Raw genomic sequence first — 13,384 nt, forward strand, 5'->3', positions numbered from 1 at the left:
AAAACGATTTTAATATTCTGATTATCAATTAGAATATTTGTTTAAATAATTCAAATCTTCTATAACTGGTAATTTATTTATTTTGTGATATTAATATTAATATTTAATTTTCTCATTTCAGGTTATGTCTCCAACTTGATATAGTTAATTTTATGGATTGATGATTTGTTAATAAGATTTCTTATTTTTTGTTTAATATTGATATATATTTTTGTTATTAGTCATGTATTTATGTATTTTTGTTTAATATTGATGTATATTTTTGTTATTATTTATATATTTATGTATATTTTTTGCATTTCAAAAAATATTTCTCAACTGTCAATATTATTGTCAATCTCCATTAGTAAGATTAAGTTTTGAGTAGTTCATAATTTTCACACACTTTCCATCTTTTTTGTTTGACCAATGTAAAATGAGGCATAAATGTCACAATTAATGCTAATGGGTGTAATCATTTTGTTATGGAAACTGAACAATTAATGGACTATAAAAATTCGAAATATTATTTGAATTTGAATTTTAAACAAAAGATATAGGAAAATTGGATTTTAATAATCCCAACTTTACGCAGTTGGCCGATAATAATCCCAACTTCGAATATAGCTGTCACTGGTCCCAACTTTCACACTATTTGTTTTCATTGGACCTTCGTTAAAAAAAACTTAACGGCGTTAAGTTTTTTTCAAATTTCAAGCTGATATTTTAGGGCTTTTGATCGGAATGAGTATACGAGTCGATTGATGTAAAACTAACCTCCAAACAATGGTCCAAACGACTAAAGGATGCTTCGGTTCCGGTGTTTAAACTATTAATTAACAAAAATCAAGTTGTTTGAAGCGCTGTTCGAGTTAAGTTTTACATAAATCGATTCGTATTCTCATTCCAATCAAAAGCCCTAAAAAATCAATTTAAAACTTGGAAAAAACTTCACGTCGTTAAATTTTTTTTAACGGTGGTCCAATGAAAACAAATAGCATGAAAGTTGGGACCAGTGACGACTATTTTCAAAGTTGGGGTTATTATCGGCCAACTGCGTAAAGTTGGGATTATTAAAATCCAATTTTCCAAAGATATATTACAATTGGTTATGAAAAATTTTGGTTTTGTAAGTCCCCCCGGGGCGTCGCCGATCGATACGAGATCCGCACGAGGTCTAGGAGTGCGGAATCCTCCTAGACTCGGTAATGGTGTACAAGACGAAGAACACAATTACACACATACACATACACGAACAAACACACGAACGGGATAAACAAATCTGCAGATCTTTTATATAATAATCAAAACACTTACATACCAAACATGAAAACAAATGACGGCCGACCCGAGGTGAGCTCTACCTCGGGTCGTCCCACACGACTCTCACTCTTGGTTTCTCTCTAGACAAATAAACTGATCACTAAAGTCACTCAACTTTTTTTTTGGATTTTCAACCTAAACAAGACACAGCCGATATATATAATCACAACTTCACGGGCTTGGGCTTGGGCCAGTAGGCGAAGTTGTTACAACTTCGCCTATGGCAGAAGTTGTTACAACTTCGCCTATGGCGAAGTTGTTCAAACTTCGTACTTCGTTTCGGCTGAACAGAATTGCATAGCGACGGTCACAAAACATGCACCAACAGACTCCCCTTTGACCGTTGCTCTCAATTCTAACAAACACAAAAGATCATCTGTTACAAAACATGCACCAACAGGTTTCCATTGTCAGGTTATAATGTTTATTAGTTTCCAATCTTCACAATCTTCTTATCTTATATGTTTAACTAATTTATAATTAGACATAAATGTCACAATTAATGATAATGAGTTTGTAACAAAATTGAATGTAGATTTCATTGACGGTAATAAAATAATATTAATTATGGATCGACTAAAAAAAGTAATAATTTCAAGATTACATTATGCCATGATTTTTGTAATATTTTTTGTATTTAGGATCTTTGACTATAACAAATTTCGTTTAACAATTTTGGTAAACATATTTATAACTTAAATAACAATTTATTATATTCTAATTTAATCAAATCATATAATAAAGTTGAAAGTCATTATTTATAATTATTATTTTTTACGTGTATTCAAATTAATATTTCGAATTTCAAATAAACAAGTTGAGCATAATTTATATATTTATTTATTTTTGGAATTGACTATAATGTGGGTCGGTGTTTTCTAAAATTTTTAAATTAATAACTTGTTTTAATATTATTGACCGACTATTAGTTTTGATAGTTCCAGAAATTTTGGTAAACAGATTTATAACTTAAATAACCATTTAATATATTCTAATTTAATTCATTTTCCTAATATATATATACACAACATAAATTGTCAATATCTGAAATACGTGTCTATTATATTTTCTGTTTGTACGGGATATTCATATACGTTCGTTAGTAATGTCTTTAATAATATCTCATTTAAGTATAACAATTAATTTTCACGTTGTTAATATATTTTTTTTATTAAAATACATGTATATATGGTATATATATATATATATATATATTTGTATAATACTTTTTTATCTTTAAATATTTTCAAAGTCAACAATTTTTTTTAATCTTTTCAAAGTTATTTGAAAATTTATTTATTGTAAAACTTTTTTATGTTTTGCAAGTTTAACAAAATATTAATGTCAGTGATTTAAAAGTTTGTTGCAAGATTGGTCAAAAATAAAAAAAAATCTTAATTTTTTGAAGTTGACTAATTCCAAATTTTTTATAATTTGTAACTATTTTGAAAATATTTCAAAACGGTTTGTTTTAAAAGAGTATCAAATTTGTTAGGTATAAAATGACGACCAAAAAAAGTTTTTATTGATATATCTTTTTGGTTTAATAGTTTAAGTTAGAAATATATTTTATGTTGTCATTTTACTTTGTTTGTTGTTGTAGGTTATTTTGTTTTAATAAAAACAACAATTTAATAAAAACAACTTTATTAATGTTCAAATGTTACTCATTATTAAATATATTTAATTTGAAAGCTATTGTTTTATTATATTTTCAAGTGGTGAAGCAAAATGAGTTTCTTTTGGTAGAATGTTTGAAGAAGTTGATGGTGGTTTTACTATGAAAGAACATGTTTATGTCTTTTGTTGATGTTTTTTGGTTTTTCGATGTGCATTAACTTATTGTAACTTTTAACTTTTATTATATAGAAAATGTAAATAGTTAACGTTTTGGTTCGAAAGTTTGAAGAAGTTTTGTGTTGTTTGAATTTGTTGATTAAATTTATTATGTTTGTTTTCTACTCGTGTGTAACACGGGCTATACCCTTGTAAATAATATTGCAAGAAAGAGTTAAAAACAAATATGCATGATACAAAAGCATTATAGAATATCTAATCACCTTTTAGGAAACCCTATTATTAGTAATTGTTAAGATAACATAACTATGATTTTAGTTAAATGAAATGACATGTTATTATAACTTTCTAAGGCTGAAGGGTGTGGGGCTTCAATGGGGGCGCTAGAGCCCCTCCGCTCGCGCCCCCAGGCGCTAACACCACACCACCAGGGCGCTAGCGGGGGCGCTAACGGGGCACTAACGCGAAAAACAATGCAGGCGTGAGCTGGTTAGCGGGAGAAGAGAGAGGGCTGCACAAATTTTGATGGTTTTTTGACCGTTGGGAGCCGAACAAACCAAAAAAAAAATATTTTTTCTATATAATTATACCCCATTTCACCCATTTTTATACCAAAACTTCAAACCTTCACCCAAAATCAATTCATCTTCTCAACTTTTTTTTAAAAAAAATGGCTGGAAATTGGTACCCAAACCTTGATTCAGATTATCTTGACGACGATTTATGGTCGTCACCGCACCAACCGATGTTTTATTCGGAGCCGCAAGAATCATCCGGCTTTCAACCATCCAACACACAACCGTCTCCTAACTTTGTTGTTCCGGAGACACAAGAATCACACGGTGAAGCTACGGGACCAAAAAGACGCGTCCACCGGAAAAAACAAGTTGCAATGGACGGGTCGGGACCGGCTTCGACTCCGAGGACGAAACGGAAAGCCACTCCGTGGTCATCGGACGAGAAGGAAGCCTTGTGTCGGGCTTGGATAGTCATTTCTGAGGATCGGCGTTGCGGTAATTGTTTTAACGTTTTTAAAAATGAGAGATTTGGACTTTCTTACTAGAGACTTCAGTAACCTAAATCCGGTCGATCAAATGCTAATGGAAAAGCAAAAGGAACGTATCCGAAAGAGGTTGATCGAAGAAGACCAAGCCGAAGAATAAGAATAATGTTTTTTTTAGTACTTTAATTTTTATTTTATTTTTAGATATTAATGTGTTTTTTTTATTAATGTGTGTTTTTTTTAATAATTTATGAGTTTTTTTAATAATACGTTGTTTGAATATATTTATAAAAAAATAAAAAAAAAATTCGCTGGAGCCCCTGCTGGAGCCCCTCCACACCAGGGCCAGGGGCTCCAACGGGGGCTCCAACACCCCCCTTTATCCAGTTTCTCTCTCTGCCACACGTCATAATATTATTGGTTGGAGCCCCCATTAAAGCCCCCCACACCCCTCAGCCTAAGTGGGTAATAAATGTCTGTTTAATGACATGACAAGAATCTAAAATGTCTAGTAATTTGATTGCTTAATTGTATCATGAATTTGGTATTGAATATGAAAATAATTCATAGGCAGTTCATGATATGTTATTTCTCATAAATTTATGAATTTACCTTTTGAATTATAAATACTTTTTAATAACTATAAAATTACGTGCCCACTAATTATACTTTTAACTTTACGTATCATTCTACTACAGGAGTAGAAACATAATTTCTATATACTCCTTGATATCACTAAAATACAAATTGTTTGATAGACAAATTACATCTCTAACTTTTATTGTTTGAACAAGAAACATTTAAAGTAATCTATACACTATCCCCTTTTAACCCTCTTAATTCGTCTAGGTATCTTGACATAGGTGTGTAGTTGTTTGTATAGGCATGCAAACTTTAATTGTTTAGAAATACTACAGGACTTTGTTTGGTCGTAAAATTTATTGATTGGAATTTTTTTTCCTAAAAATGAATTTTCTTTTGCTAATTTCTCGAGTCTCAAACCAAAACATTTAGGTGATTAAAAGAATTTGTCTCTGCTACTAAATCACCAGGACTGAAGCAACGATATCTTACTATTGTTGAACAAATTTACAGGATCTAATTTAATTATAAAACCTTTATAAAAGATGATAGAAAAAGGTGTGACGTTGACATAACTAAACAAACCTGAAATAATACACTTAATTATTGTTCATGCTTGGTCACTAAGAAAGAAAACAGGTGGGATGGGTGTTGTACACATGTCACCACCTAGTATGGAAGCCTGGAAGGAAGTCGCTAACGACCATGTGCCTGTTAAGATCCCGGAATATGATATATGGTGTTGGCTGCTTTTCTTTCGTAGATTAGAAAAATATATATTTAATATTCCACAAAACTGAAATTTAAATAGGACATTAATAATTTTTAATCTTCTACTCGTATATCCTATCACATATTAATCTTTTAATATATGAAATATTATGATACGGGTTTCTGATCGTTTCTCTTTTTATCACATAAAAATTCTACAAGTTGCATGCTTAGATAATTTATACAAATATTTAGGAGTAAGTTAATTAGTTTTTATTAAAAAAATAATAATAATGGTGAATGTATTGATTTTCTTTAATCATATCATGCATCAATTTTTGTAACAATCAAGCATAAAAAGTGATAGCCATTGAAGATGTTATCTAGTAAGTGGGCAATTATAAAAATCATATAAACCGTTCCATCAATGAAGGAAAATTTTGGCCTAAAGTTCAAAAACCATGTGCATCCTAATCTATTTTTTAATGAAACTTCTTTTTTAAAGTATGTTTAGCACTCTTTCAACTTTTTTCTGATTCATAATAAAAAAATATAATACAACTTATTTTATAAGAAGCATGTTTTTTATCTTCATAGTATTTTTTTCTCTAAAACTAATATATGTCCTAAATCAATAATTATTCATTTTCCTTTTACACTTAATTTATATTTATAACATAATTAAAGTATTCACTTTTCTTTAAACTCTATTTATATTATATTTTACACTTTTATAAAATAAATTTATACATATTATATTATTATACATTGTTAATTATATTTTACGATATACTTGGTGAAATCCAAAAATCAACAATATTAAATATTGAAAATAATATAATTTTAAATGTTATCATTAAAATATTATACTATGCATATTGTTGAAGATTGTAAATAAGAAAAAACAAAAAAAAAACTTTAATATGCTTTCAATTTACGAATTAATTTTTTTAATTATTAAATTATAAATATATGCTTAAAAGTTGATTCATTTTTTAAAAATAAATCCATTTATATATTGAGCTTTTTTACATTGTCATATAAATTTATAAATGACAAAATAGCAAAACTCGTGCTTTATACTTACATGTTTTTTTAGTGGATGTCCTTTAGCGAAAAAAATGCCAGAAAACATTCTTTATGATTATAAATCTTATCAACATTTGTCCTTTGGCCCTAGCTCAGTTAAGTTTTTTGATTAAATGCCTTACACACGATGATAGTTTTGTAAATTCACCCATTTATTTAATAATGACAAAATAACAAAATACGTCTTTTATGTTCGCTCAGTTTTTCAATTGACATCATTTGGCAAACTTAATGACAAAAAACATCCTTTATGTTCAAAAAACGTTGCACGACTCGTCCTTTATACCCCCAGGGGTTATTTGTGTAATTGATTTAAAATTTTGGGCTTTAAATAAATAAAAATATCTTTTTAACCATCATCTTCTTCCTCAAATAATCATAACCCACACACCAGAACCAAACACCAGCTACCACCCATCATCCCATCCAAACTCCTACAAGCAGCTTCTCCTCATTTTTATAATAATAAGCTTTAAGCGGAACCCTTAAAGCCAATAACGAGTCCGCCAACAGTCGTAAACAGACCTACTCTCGCCTCCGTCTCGCCTCAGATGACGTCACCAAGACCACCACTCTCCGCCGCCGTACACCTCACCTTCGTGCACCCGTTACACACCCTGCGAGGCGGTGGCAACGTAAGCAAAACCCCGGGCTGCCTATGCACAACACCGTCCACAGGCGAACCCGGACCCAATACCGAACCCTTTCCTTTATCATCACCCTCACTCCTCCCACCAGCAAGACCACAAGCTGGAATTAGCCTGTGACTGCAGATTGCCAAACAACTTATAATTCTATGAACTAGGGTTTGAATAACTAGACTGTGCTAACTTATTATTATTATTATTATTATTAGGGGTTGTGGGGAATAATTTGTTAGGTGGGGTTTTAGGGTTTGAGTTTTGTTCGGGTGATCTGACAACTGGGTAGTCTTGGAAGTCGAATTCGGGTGAGAAGTCGGACTGGTCTTCGAGGGTGAAGATGGGTGGTGGTGGGAGATCTGACGTGGTGAAGTTTTCGCGCCATAGAGGTTGAAACGGCGGAGGATTGGGTAGGGGTGGTGAGTTTGGTGCAGTGGGTGGTAACTACTGGGGTGGATAGGTCATTGAAGAAGAATCATTGTTGTTTGCATGTTGATTTGAGGGGTTTTGTGGATGGTGGAGCTCATATTATTATTATTATTATTATCCACATGTGGATTAGGGGTGTTTGGATGAAGATGGTGGGTGAAGATTAAATGTTTTTTAATAAATAGATGAAAATGACCAAGTTACCCTCATGTGCGAAATTTAACAAAAAAATTTAACTCCGTTAGTGACAAAGGATGTAATATGATCGGGATTTGAAACTTAAGGATGTTCTTTGTCATTAAGTTTGCTAAAGGACAACCATTGAAAAAACGTGCAAACATAAAGGACTAGTTTTGCTATTTTGTCTTTAATAATAATAAAAAACCATATTCCTTCTCCAAACAAAACCTTGTGCATCTTCAACCACCACCAACTCAACCCCCTTTTAACCCATCGTCTCCACCACCAGCGCTGCCGTCTTCAGCCTCCATCGCAGCCAACGTCTCCGCCTCAACTGTAGACCAAAACCCTTTAAAAATTCTCTCATAAACCCTTTACACTCACTACAGCCACTGACTCCCACCTCTACCGCCGGGCGTCAACAAGCCCTAATCATGGTTGTCGGAAACGTAATCCCTAACGAAGTCTAGGGAAACGATTCGAGTTTAGTTATGTTCAAATTTAGGTTTGAAGAAGAAGTTATGAGAACAAACATTATAAACCTTCAGATCTTACAATTAATTTGGGGATCTAGGGCCTCAAAAATGTGAATCGTCTTCTTCTTTTGATTCCAGACCAGATTTTATTAAATTATGCATATGATTAACCCTATAGTTTGAAGCATTTATTCATGTACACAACATATCTGGCTGGAGTACGACCAAGTGGATGAAATCGTATGCTAGCGGCGTTGTTGGTCCAGAGGTGCGGCGACAGTGGTATTGAGATGCGGCGGTGGTCGGCAACCAATATTTTGGTTGTTGGGTTGGTGGTGGTTATAGAGAAAATGAAGATGCAGAGTTTTTGTTTTGAGAAGAATATGCTTTTTTCTTTGTTTTATTTATTAAATAGATGGGTGCATTTACGAATCTACCTTCATGTGAAAGGTTTTTAACGAAAATGAGTTAGGGTTAAAGGACAAAAGTTGATAAGATTTTTAATCATAAAGTATTTCTTACATTTTTTTTCGCTAAAGGACATCCACTAAAAATCATGTTAACATCAAGGACGAGTTTTGTCATTTTGTCTTTATAAATTATAAACATATGATTTAAATATATCTATTTATTTTTTGGTTAATTTAGTAAACTATACATACATGTGTTAAAATGTAAGGATAGTATATACCAATTACTTTCAAATATAATAAAGTTTATCATATTTAGTTTATTGGTTTTTTTTATTAAGGATTGTTTCGGGTTTTTTTTTGTGGAACTTAAATTTGATTGTTACGGGTTAGAAGTTGGTAAATAGATCGTGTGGTACAAATTAACTACATTTTGCTCAAATTTGTTACAGTAATCTGAATATTTTAAAATATTTAGGGAATGCAAATAGATTTATCTTCAAACTTGTTACGGGTTCAAAGTTTTGATTTGAAAATGTAAAACAAATGAAAGTTAGAATTTTAAATGTGATTCGGTTTCGAATTTATTTCTAATGACATTTTTGGAAATAGCCAAAAAATTCGGGATTTTGCACATTGCGTTTTTTCCCATGACCATTAAAATTTAAGAAAAAATGACAAACACTTCTGACATGCCACCTCTAGACCTATCAATGCTTCTAACTTTTATCAAATTAGAAGCATTTGTGTCAGCATTGAATTTTCTTTAAATAGTGATCAAAATGTTTGTATGTGAAGCATGCCATACAAAATTATGCTCAAGTGAAGCAAAACATTCACAAAATTGAACGGGTTAACATGTTATTTTTTGTCAATTGGCAAAGTCGAGAAGCCCCTCAAATTTATCAAAATATTTTTGATGGTGTAGCTCAAAACTATTATTATATAAGAAGTATTCTTCAGAATTGGTTTATAACCAAACCTCTTTCAATTATACATATACGTACCGAGAATAAATTTTCAATAGATGGGGTGTTCTTTGGTATGTTTTTGCACGTGCGTTTTTTTATTAAGCTCATTTTTTTTTGTTAAAATCATTTTGTGATATAAATAAAATCAATTTATGTGTAATAATACAGGTATAGATGTAATACATTTTTATATATACATTATGTATTGCTTTATTTGTAACTTAATTATTTAGATGATTCCATATTTTACACAGGTTATAAAACTAGTTTCTATAATAAATAAAAGTTTATAGAAAACTAAAGTGCATCTCTATATTTAGTGACTCATATTTAACCCTCTATAATATAAGTGTTTGTAAGTAAGATCAAGATAGAAATAGAGAGTTGGATGCTGAAGGTCTTTGAAAAATAAACATAATCTAAAGAAAAAAATATACGTTTTTTTAAGTAAATTATTGAGTTAGAGACGGAGGCTCTAAGATGTCCCAAAAAACCATTTACCTCTAATCTTAGTATCATCCTATCACAAAAACTATTTGGATATTATCAACAACAATTCAAATGAACCACTACAAGTATACTTTCTCACCGACAACCTTCATATATGTTGCTTCGGTGAGTGAAGACTGTAGAGTACAAAATTTAGACGTAGGGCTATGATTTTCGTTAACCAACTTGAAACTTATCAAGCGTTCAGTATTCATTTGTTCCTTTATATAAATAACTTGAAGGCTTCATTATAGGCTACTTGTGTTCAAGTATCATACACATGTTTGACACCCCAAAGCATCAAGTTGTCATGACTAATATGGATATGTGCCTATAATTGACGACTTTTTAGTCCAATGTCATGTAATTACTAAATCCATGTCAATTAATAACCAGCAAAAAGACGTTTTCTGATTATACGCGAGTGGAAACACATGTATTGACAAATAAAGTAGCATGCAAGCAAAGTAAATATTACTGACAAAAGACATGGTCTTTTCGACATGATTTTATCTATTATAGTTTTGAAGGCACAACACACCCTCTTAAAATGGCAACTTTAATGATAATGGATATAAAGATATTAGATGAAGAGAAAACAAATTCCATTTACAAATGGGTTCAGGGTTCAGTTAGCTTCAAGAAATGCTGCAAGTCCACAGATGCAAGTAAAGATGCACACATCAGTTTCTGGGCCCAAACTGATTTGTTTTGAGTTAAAGATGGTCAAAACCGATTTTGGCCAGTTCGGTTCGAATTTAACCAGTTTCAAATATGAGATCTCAAACCAAGTACAGACTCTAGAGCAGTCCGATTTCGCCATTTTGGTTTAGGAACCGGTTTAAGTTCATTAACGATTTTGTTGCCCACCTTTAACTGCAAGAACCGACATAGGCTAGATTTTAAAAGTTCAAAGTCTATTCAATTAACACAACAAATTCCCGTATCGACTACATATGTTAAATCTCCCCTGCCTCTTTTCTTTTAGACAAATTCAATCCCTTTGTTATCATGTAAATAACATTCGCACATAATAATACTAATAGATACAATAAGCATGACTCATCTTATTATGCCACATTCATATATGCATCTAGCAATTCCAAGTGATTTAAAACTTTCAGAAACTGTAAACATGATATTCACATATAACATACACAAATATTACATTTTATCAATGAGTGAAACATAAAGACACCATATCATCATCATTATGATCATGCCACATCAATATCATTAACATCAAGCCAATCACTAGACTCCTTCATTTCAGATTTATGAACACTTACCTTTCCAACATCTCCATCTTCATCATCCTCAAGATCACTAAACGACACGTCCTCGTCATTCTCAACATGAACTGTAGTTGCACCACTGATGTTTACATTCTCTGAACCATCTTCCTTCAACCAATCATCCTCGTCTTTATCTTCAACCGCATTAGTAATACTTCTAGAAGGTTCCTCTTGAATTTCTTCAGTCGGGACCGAATCTTTTTCAGAATCTTTTTCAGTAGCAACCGGCACGCCAGAAGTTGTTAATGGAAGTGCTGATGTTTCAAGTGGCACGGTTTCTGGTTGAGTACCAGACGGCACACAAGAACCGGCCTTCAATTCGTGTGTTAACGATCCTCGAGCTTTCACAATCTGCACGAATACAATAATTAGGTTTCTGTAGTTAAATGATTACGAGTTATCTCAAACTGCATTCCTACTTCAATGTTATTATTACCTCGGGCGTTGAAAGAAGCTCTGCAACATGAGGTTCAAGTTTCGGATGCACAAGCACAAAATATATCTTCCAAAAGGAACCTTCACTCATATAACCGGGACATAGTTCAATCCTAAGAGCAGGTAATCTCGGTACCAAACTTTCAACAGCCAGAGCATGCTCTTGTTGTGCATCAGATAACTCAAATTCTGGAATACAAAAAGAGGAAACATAATTCAACTTCCAAATCTTTATTATGAAAACATTCTATTGTCAACTCCGTTATACAAACTCAGTTACATATAGGGGTGTTCATGGCTCGGTTCGAAACCGTCGTCTGGTTTTATGGTTGGTTGCTATATTCCCGCCTTTGGTTGGTCAGTTTGAAAATTGGTTATACCAAAAACCGGCTGTAGAAAACCGAACTGGACTGTTAACATACAGTATCTAATTATTGTGAATATTGTAATTTCTTAACGGTTTGGTTTTGGTTTTCAACTAGCGGTTTGGCCCAACGGACTGTGAACACCCTGATTACATACAAGTAGCAACAAAAAACATGTATTATCAGTTTCCAGATTTAAAAGTAGCTATAGAGGTGCCCAAAATAATCAAAACTATGAATCTGTATAATAAAAACATTCACCTTCACTGTCATCTTCTAACAAAGGAAAATCCATCCACGTGTCAGGATGCATAGTAACATCCCTAACAAACCCCAACACTTCATCCGTAACACCAACCGCTTCAGCATCCGGTGACAGCTTTAGTATGTTCGACGCCAGTTTAGTTATCTCCGATACATCAATATTATTGGACAGCTTCGATATTCCGCTACGAAACCTACCTCCGATCTCCGCAAAGTCTCGTCGGATTCCGGTAACGGGGTCCGTTTGAGGATCCGATTGGTGATTAGGAGCGAGGAAAGAGGCAAACCCCCAGATCTTAGTGGTTAGGGTTTTGGTGATTTCCGATAAGTCTTCTTTGACTCCTTGTTTTGGTGAGTCGTTGTCTTGTTGTGAGGAATTGGTATCTGGGTTATTGTTGTCTTGGTCGTTCAGATTGAAGATGGATCTGGTGAACCATGACATTGTGAAGGTTTACGAGATTCAGGTGACGCTGATGCTCCGGTTACGCATATAGGTCAGTCACTTGTACACAAGCAGCTTGATGACACGGCTTGATTTTTATTTATTTTAAGAATTCACTGATACAGATTTTCAGAGTCGGTTTAGTGACAATATTATATTCAAAAGGATCCATGATCTCCATTCTCCACCGGGTAAAATAAAACTTTATTTCAAAACAAAATAATAAGAATATAAAGTTGAAAATTTGTATATTGAAAATTCTTGTTAATAATAATCTCAATTAACAATATGATCGGTAGAAATTCTAACTTTAAATTATTAACTAATCATTAACTCTGTTAACTATGTTTGTTTAAATTAGTCTGAAATAACTAAAATATCCTTTCTATTTTAAAACAAAATTTATAAATACCTTCAGATTATGGGTGTGTATTGAATTTTTTGCATAATTCCCTTCCCGACCTTTATCATGGCGGGTTCGCATAAAGGAACCCCCCCCCCTC

General features: G+C 32.5%; 1 long non-coding RNA gene and 1 pseudogene across 1 annotated transcript; both read right to left on the reverse strand.

Moving 5' to 3' along the window:
* Positions 1-7,031: 7,031 nt before the first annotated feature.
* LOC143636310 (nuclear pore complex protein NUP35-like) lies at positions 7,032-7,652 on the reverse strand (annotated as a pseudogene).
* Positions 7,653-11,566: 3,914 nt separating this feature from the next.
* LOC143636298 (uncharacterized) lies at positions 11,567-12,838 on the reverse strand. The gene is made up of 3 exons (XR_013154215.1): positions 12,431-12,838; positions 11,812-11,999; positions 11,567-11,726 (listed from the first exon to the last, which is right to left on the reverse strand). It is a non-coding gene; the product is annotated as an uncharacterized LOC143636298 (long non-coding RNA).
* Between the last annotated feature and the right edge of the window lie 546 nt (positions 12,839-13,384).

This window comes from Bidens hawaiensis, unplaced genomic scaffold, assembly GCF_021521415.1.
Source record: "Bidens hawaiensis isolate Kalapana, Puna unplaced genomic scaffold, B.hawaiensis_p1.1 tig00007858_1, whole genome shotgun sequence".
NCBI classification, from domain to species: domain Eukaryota; kingdom Viridiplantae; phylum Streptophyta; class Magnoliopsida; order Asterales; family Asteraceae; genus Bidens; species Bidens hawaiensis.